Source organism: Salarias fasciatus, chromosome 7 (genome assembly GCF_902148845.1).
Source record: "Salarias fasciatus chromosome 7, fSalaFa1.1, whole genome shotgun sequence".
NCBI classification, from domain to species: Eukaryota; Metazoa; Chordata; class Actinopteri; order Blenniiformes; family Blenniidae; genus Salarias; species Salarias fasciatus.
In genome coordinates this window covers 21549197-21556757 of record NC_043751.1, presented here as the reverse complement: position 1 = coordinate 21556757, position 7561 = coordinate 21549197, and the positions used below count along the sequence as shown (strand labels likewise).

Here is a 7561-nt window from a genome sequence, read left to right as displayed (position 1 = left end):
ATGTATGTGCATATGTGTCTTTTGGTGCAGGTCTACCAGGTGTGAATGGGTGTGTTTGTGTTTTGAGCTATGTTTTTATGCTATCATTTGTTTTTGGGGGTTTTTTCTAACCTTTCATGATGAAACATGAAAATCAAAAGTATCAGGGGAAAAAACAAAAGTAAGCAGAACTGAAGGAAACCTTTGTCAACCATATCCCCGCTGAAGTTTTACAATGATTAGAACTCCTGGAACAAGTTTCTCCAGTAGTTTGCTTGCTGTCTTTGATATAGTCACCATCAGCTTTTAAATCACTACTCAACTATTTTTCTCACATGTCCCACGTCTGTCTGCATGCCAACAATCAACACAAACCACTGCTTAAAATAATACTTAACACTACAGTGTCACTCACACTCAGCACAACAGCTAATAGCACACCATTCACAGTAACAGTCACAGTATATTACTTTCAAAATTTCTGCTTCCTAGCTTTCTGCTATCTTCTTTTCTGGGGAACGTTAAAACAGAACTGATCTGAAACGGCCCTCTGCCTACTATATCTGTTCTGAATGAATCAGAGAAAAGTGATGGCCACTGGCCAGTCAGCTGGATCCAAAACAGACAGCTGACCATGTGCAGTTGATGCTTCCTGGACAGAAGGAGGTTCGGAGGCTCGTGATGGCCCTGGGGCTTCCTGGTCAAGATGTTCAGACGATCTCTCAGGCTCAATGTCTGGAGCTCGAAAATATTTTAGAATTGCTCCTGCAAAAACAAAGCTCATTAGGTTATCAAGCAAAAAATAGATCCTGAGTACATATTCTATTTTATCATTAGTGTTGTTGCAGTAATACAGAAAATTAAAATTAATCTGTTTTTATAGTAAACATTGTGATGCGCAGTGTCCCTTTGAAATGTATAACCAGTTACAAACTTGCCACTTTTAAGAGTTTTCTGCATTAGTTTACCAATTGTACTAAATTAATAAAACTAAGACAAATGAACCACTGCCACAACAGTCTAAAATAAGAACAAAACACCATGTCTAATATTTATAAATCACTTAAGACACACTAATCAAACACATTACTTGTATTTGTTTTTATTGGTTTAATATTGTTTTATTATTTGTTTCATTGGTTTTAAATTATGTAGTTATTTTTATTCATATATGTATATATGTATGTATGTATAAGAAACGGCCCTGCAAATATCACAGAAACAATCACTGGCTGTGTTCGAAACCGCATACTGTCTACTACATCCTTACATACTCATACTATCCATCGGCGCTCGTACGGTTACGCTAAAAGATGTCTCCCAGTTGGATGATGCCTCAGTCACGTGTATCATATTGTATCGCTCACCAGACGCGAACGAATGTCAACAAACTTTATTTAAACTCCCAAGATTAACGACAAGCCCACAAGATGGCGACAATAATATTCAGGCGCATTACGCGCCGGCACTACTGCAGAGGATTATGAAGTTAAATTTGGTCAGAGGAGAGCGTGGATAGGTGGAAAATGACCACAGAACGGTAAGGAAATAAAACATGTTGTGTTTGTTGCGAATAGCTTTGATATTTGGTGAAGAAAGTGTGTGAGGAACGTGCAATCTGAGGCGCTGGCTGTGAAATGTAAAGATCGGTTTTGGGTTTGTTTTGCTGCTGACGGGAGGCGGTCAGCTCAGAGAAGATTCTGCCTGGTGTCATCTTAAAGAGCAGGTTTTTCTGGTTTCACACGAGGCCCAATATGTTGGGATGGAGCACACGGGTCTCTGGTTCTCTTGCGTTTTGTGTCGGGAGGTGCGCTGAGGGGGGCGGTACAGTGTCTGTCGGGCCGAGCGCGTTAATGCCTAGTTTTAATCATCCTGGCATAAAATTACTTACTTTTGGGGTTTTCTATGGATGTGGGACTTTTGTGATGATTTGTAGTACATTTTGCTGCAGAGGCTTTGACACCTTGGGTAAGATCAATAGCTGTTTCAGTAACGGGCTTTTCTCCAGATGAAACAGACGATATCTTGTAAATGACGTGATATGATAATCCCGGCTGTCCAATATAATCGCGATTATATCGTAAATTGACACATTCCTATTCTTGCGCCTTTCATCTTGTCTCCTCTCATCTTGTCTCCTTTCATCTTGCCTCCTTCATCATCTCCTAGCTATTATATAAGTCACTTGAATAGAAAGAAGATCTCAGAACGCATGGAGCATCTGACAGACCTGGAGAAAAACATGGACGACCACACTCAGGAGGAGACCAAACTTGAGCGCCTGCAGGAGCAGGAGGAAAATCTTTGGAACGAGCAGAAACGTCTGCAATTTATCACGGACGAGATCAATAGAGCGGACCAGAAGCTGAAGCTTGTGCAGAAGCACAAAATTCTGAAGGAGACGACGTTCATTCGAAAGCAGGAGGAAGACCGTGAGCTTCAAGAGGCGGCGGCCGTCGTCCGGCACAAGAACAAGGCGGACAGGGAAATACTGACCCAGCAGAGGAGAACTAACTTTGAGCAGTAGCAGCAGGAGAAGAACGAGAAGCGTCGAAAGCAAAAAGAAATGGCGACATCTCAGCTGGAGAGGAGGAAGCAAGAGCAGGCGCAGAGACAGGCCAAAGTCTGCCAGGAGCAACAGAGAGAGAAGAAGGTTCTGCACCAATACATAGAGGCACAACGTCAGCAAGAATTGGAGGAGAAGAGGAACAACTGTGTATTACAACACAATGAGGCTCAACTTCGTAAGGACAAGTTGAGTCAAAGGAAAAACGAGAAAAAAGCCAACGTCTCGCAGATGAAACGGGAAGAGAGGATGACTTGCCAGCAGCACAAGGAAGCGGTACATCGGCAGCAACAGGAGAAGGTGGAGAAAGTTAAACATCAAAATGAACAAGCTAAACGTGTGCGGGAACAAAGAAAGTTAGAGAATGACGAGAAGGACGCCAACCTCTGGCAAACAAACAGGAAAGAGAAGGAACTTCTGGAGGAGCAGATCAAAGCCAACCGTTGGCAGGAGGACCTGAAGAACTTCGAGAACTTTATAATCAAAACGGAAAATGTTAGACTTCTGCAAGTCAAGGAACACAGTCTCATAGAGCAAAAGAGGGAGCTTCAGAAAATGCAGGAAATCCAAAAAAGGCTTGTTGAGGAGAAGGTAAAACATCTGCATGTGCTCAGGGAGAAAAACAAAAGACTGAAGTAACAGATGATGATTGTGCCAAAGGATGATAAAAAAAATAGAATCAAAAGGTTAAACTTCAGCAGGACAAGAAGAGACAGACAGAAGAAAAAAAGAAAGATTCACAATATCTATTCAGAAGTCAAGAAGGAACTAGTTCACTGCAAAAACTCCAGACAGCATTAAGGCTTCGTCCTCCTCGGTGACGGTGGGTACCCCTGCCTGTCAGGACCCATCACCATCCTGACGCCGTGCAGGCAGCATGTGAAGAACCCTGTTGAGGCCAGGTTCTACGGGCACCACTCCAGGGCACAATCTGTGGTGGAGAGAGCATTCGGAGTCATGAAGGCCAGGTGGCGGGCCATATTTTTCAAGGCATTGGAGGTTCAACCCACTTTTGCTGTGAAGGCCAACCTGCACAACCTCTGCCTTCATTACGGGGACCTGCTGGAGCCGAAGCCAGTCCAGGAGCCAGAGAGAGGCTGTCCACCAAGAGCGGGACGATCAGGGCCAGCAGGGCAGGGAGTCACTGCGGGCAGCCATGGCAGCGGCATTGTCTGCTCCGAGGGTCAGGCATCAGGCATTCCTGGACCACGATTACTGACTCTATACTGGTGCCATTTTATTCATGTTTGTTCTAAAATAAATGTTAATATGTACAGCAACAGTTTAATATAATGTAAATAGTTGATCATGTTAATCATTAAGTATTTACGTTAGAAAATGCCGAAGCATGGATGTGGAGACAGGTGATAATGAAGGTTATTGCAGGCTTTCAGGTTTGGTGTTTATATTTGTGTGAATCAGTGTGTGTCTGTGTGAGTGTGGTCATCTGTAACAGAACAGAGAAAACAAATCTGTATCAACAAAATGCAGCACAGAAGGACTGCAGTGCCATACAAATCCCCTAGAGGAAGCTCCAACAAAGCAAAAGGGATCAACCCATCAAACCACCTCAGAACATGCAGATCATGTACAAATATGGTATATACATGCAGAAAGGTGAACATAAGAGGTTACATTCAACATATATGGATAGAATAAACACAGGATGGCACATTATTGCGACTACAGCCCATACAAATAAAGAACAGTGTGTAACACGAGGATAACTATTACTGCACACAGGTAATAATAGCAAATACACACTTATATTATGCATCTCAAATACTTACATCTTATGGACGCACACAGTACAAGGACACACACTGTAAACACCCGATGCAAGGTGGATGGCAGTCTTTCAATTCGAGGTTGCTGCACACATGTTGTCCACCAAAAAACAAAACCTAAGTGGAGCTATGCAATGCCCAGTGAATTATGGGTAATGTAGTCACTGAAGGCACGGACATTTAACTGTGACCTTATAGATATGTCATTTATTCTAAACTGTTCATAATAGTATTGTTTGAATGTTAAAAAGGGACAGTCTGTCACATCCCACATCACTGAATACTTTTTAATTTAATCTCCGCTCTACTTTCATGTGTACTGTTACGTATTTGTGCTTAATTTTTGCTCTGTAAAGCACTTTGTATAGCAAACATGAAATTACATGAAATGCAACTCAAAAAGTTGATTATTGCTCTTCATATGTATATGTGTTAGTTGCATGGAGAGGCACAATACCAATCTATTCCATCTTTCCACAGAATGTATATGACTGGTGGACAGGTTGCCCACAAACCTGATGCCAACAGGATTTCTGCCTGCGTTTGCCTAAAACTTTCAAAGGAATTTACCGCAGGCAGAAATAGGCCAAAAGACAACAGTGGCAAAGTCTTGCCCATTGCCCAGTCAATTGTTCTGGTCTACAGTCACATCAGGCAGCTGATTGAAGATTGCAGGGAACTTCAGGCAACCAACTTAGTGCTGGTTCCTATCAACATAACCACAGTTAACAACTGGTAAGTTGCATATTTATTACCAACTTTTATCTTCAGTACTTGTTTAAATGAAAATGCATTCTAAAAATGTATTTGATTTGCGCCCCTCCAGGCTGGCTGAGCGGCAGAGGAAGACAAACCGTGACACCTTGCTTAAAGGTGTGGACCTCCCACAAACACATACAGCTGATTCCCTCATGGAGGCCAGGGATCCCCCATCCGCACCAGTTCAGCATGGACATGATGTCATGGAATTTATTGAGCCAGAAAACGGTGAGGGTGAGGCTGTGATCCGCCAACGTCATACTGTCAGAGGCCAAACAGTGTCTTTTGCTGCAGGCGCTGGAATGGATGTGCCTGACACCAGTACCACCCAAGCAGCACATGACTGGCAAGGAGCACAGCACTCAGGATGGTTAACTTTTAAAAGGCGATGTCTAATCTAATGTATTCCTGCATTTCAGATCGCTTCATAAACTTGTTTTGCTTATTTCTGATCTGGCCAACATTGGTTTATCCTTTATGAACCGTTTATTTCAACTCAAACACAACTAGAACCAGTTTGGTCAGTATGTCCCAGCCTGGATTCGAACCCACGACCTTGCGTTTTCAGCTCATCCTTTCCCCTCCCTCCTTTCCCCTCTATCCCCCCCTTTTCCCCCCTCTCCCCCCTTTTCTCCCCCCCCCCCAGGCAGTCCATTTAGCCCCTTTTTTGGCCGAGTGATTAAGGCGATGGACTGCTAATCCATTGTGCTCTGCACGTGTGGGTTCAAATCCCATCCTCGTCGGGTTCTTATGCTGACTGCAGAGTTTCCCCTACATAAACATTACTTGGGCGGCCCACGCGTTTTTTTTTTTTTTTTTTTTTTTTTTAAATTTATCTTCTTGGGCGGGTGTCAGTCTTCTTGGGCGGGTGTCAATCTATTTGGGCGGCCCGCCCAAGTAGATTGACACCCGCCCAAGAAGATAAAATTTAAAAAAAAAACAAAAAAAAAAACGCACGGTCTGTCTCTCACGGCCCGAACGCACTGGACGCGGAAGCGCTGCGCACAGCCTTCTGATGCTCTCTCATGTTAATCTATCTGACTGGCCGCACACAACGCACAGGGGTGCGCCGCACACGCCGCGTCTCGCACTCCGCCCGCTCCGTTCTATTTTTCACGCGAGCCGCATCATTTTGCTGCATGCATGCGCATCAGCATAAATGGACCTGACCCCCGATCCTTTCCGTACCGAAAGGCATTGGAGATCTTTTTTACTAAACCAAGAAAAATACACTGCTCTGACACAAACGGTCAGCTTTGCAACTAGCTATGCAAGTAGCTTTAAAGGTGCTGTAGGCAAGATTCTGCATCTCCGCCATCTTGCTTAGGGTTACCCAAGTAAGATGGCGATTTGACCCATCTAAGATGGCGATTTGAAACCCCGCACAGCCAATCCTGTCCTGTTTTCTCTGACATCACGCCCTTACGCAAGTTAGCCCCTCCCACAAGAACGTGTGACGAACGCCCCTTGACCAATCATGGTTGGAGCCTTAGGGGCTCTTCTGATTGGTCAAAGGTACCTGGAGCTGTCGAGATTCTTTTTCAGCTCAGAACAGAGACAGATGGAAACGCTGCGCCCTCGCGGTAGTGCAGTTATGCTACACTCCTAAAGGATTATCAATGGATACTCTGATATTTAATCCAAAGAAAACACAGAAAAATTAGCATTGACTAGCAAAATCCTGCCTACAGAACCTTTAAATGGCTATTTTTCCTTTTTTTTTCGTTTTTCTTTTGGGTTCTGTTTATGTTAAAGGGACACTTCAACATTTTGGCAAATTGGCCCATTTAGCGCAATTCCTTAGTCATTTCAAACAGCATGGTTACTTTTTAGTAAGGGCGAGCTATTGTTTATTCAGAGGTGAGCCGGGGAAGGTTTTCGGGACGGACACAATGGAAGTGGGTGGTATTTTTGGTTCCCCTCGACAAACTCATCAAATACACAATCCAACAACCCCAAAACACTTTGGTGGACACGTTATAATCCGCACATTAATTTCAGTATGTAATTTCAGTCAATATAAGCACTACTGTATTGTAGCCACATGTGGGTGCTGTCAGGCACTGCAAAACAGGACGAGTTGGCCAAGTGGTTAAGGCGATGGACTGTGAATCCATTGTGCTCTGCACTCGTGGGTTTTAACCCCATCCTCGTCGATTCCTTATGCTGACTGGGATACAGATCTGAAGGTTACCCTGCTTCGAACTCTTGAGCATCTAATCATCAAATGCCTTGGTTCCACCTCCCATACTCTACTCGACTTGGCTCTACCCTGCTTGTGGGCGGTTCCATTCGCCCACTTTACCGCAACCCGGGTAAGTTTTCCGGCCCTGCTCCGGCTACCGGCTGAGTCAGGCTGAGTTGGGCTGGAAAGGTGATGTCAAACACATACTGGTTGCTGATTGGTCAGTGATTTTGACCAATCAGTGACCAGCTGTGGCTAAAGCGAAACCTAAACACCGCCATGATT

The 7561-nt window shown here is 44.1% G+C and overlaps 1 non-coding gene across 1 annotated transcript; it reads left to right on the top strand.

Annotated features, from left to right (window-relative positions):
- The first annotated feature begins 7165 nt into the window (after window positions 1-7165).
- trnah-gug (transfer RNA histidin (anticodon GUG)) lies at window positions 7166-7247 on the top strand. The gene has a single exon. It is a non-coding gene; the product is annotated as a tRNA-His (tRNA).
- The last annotated feature ends 314 nt before the right edge of the window (window positions 7248-7561 follow it).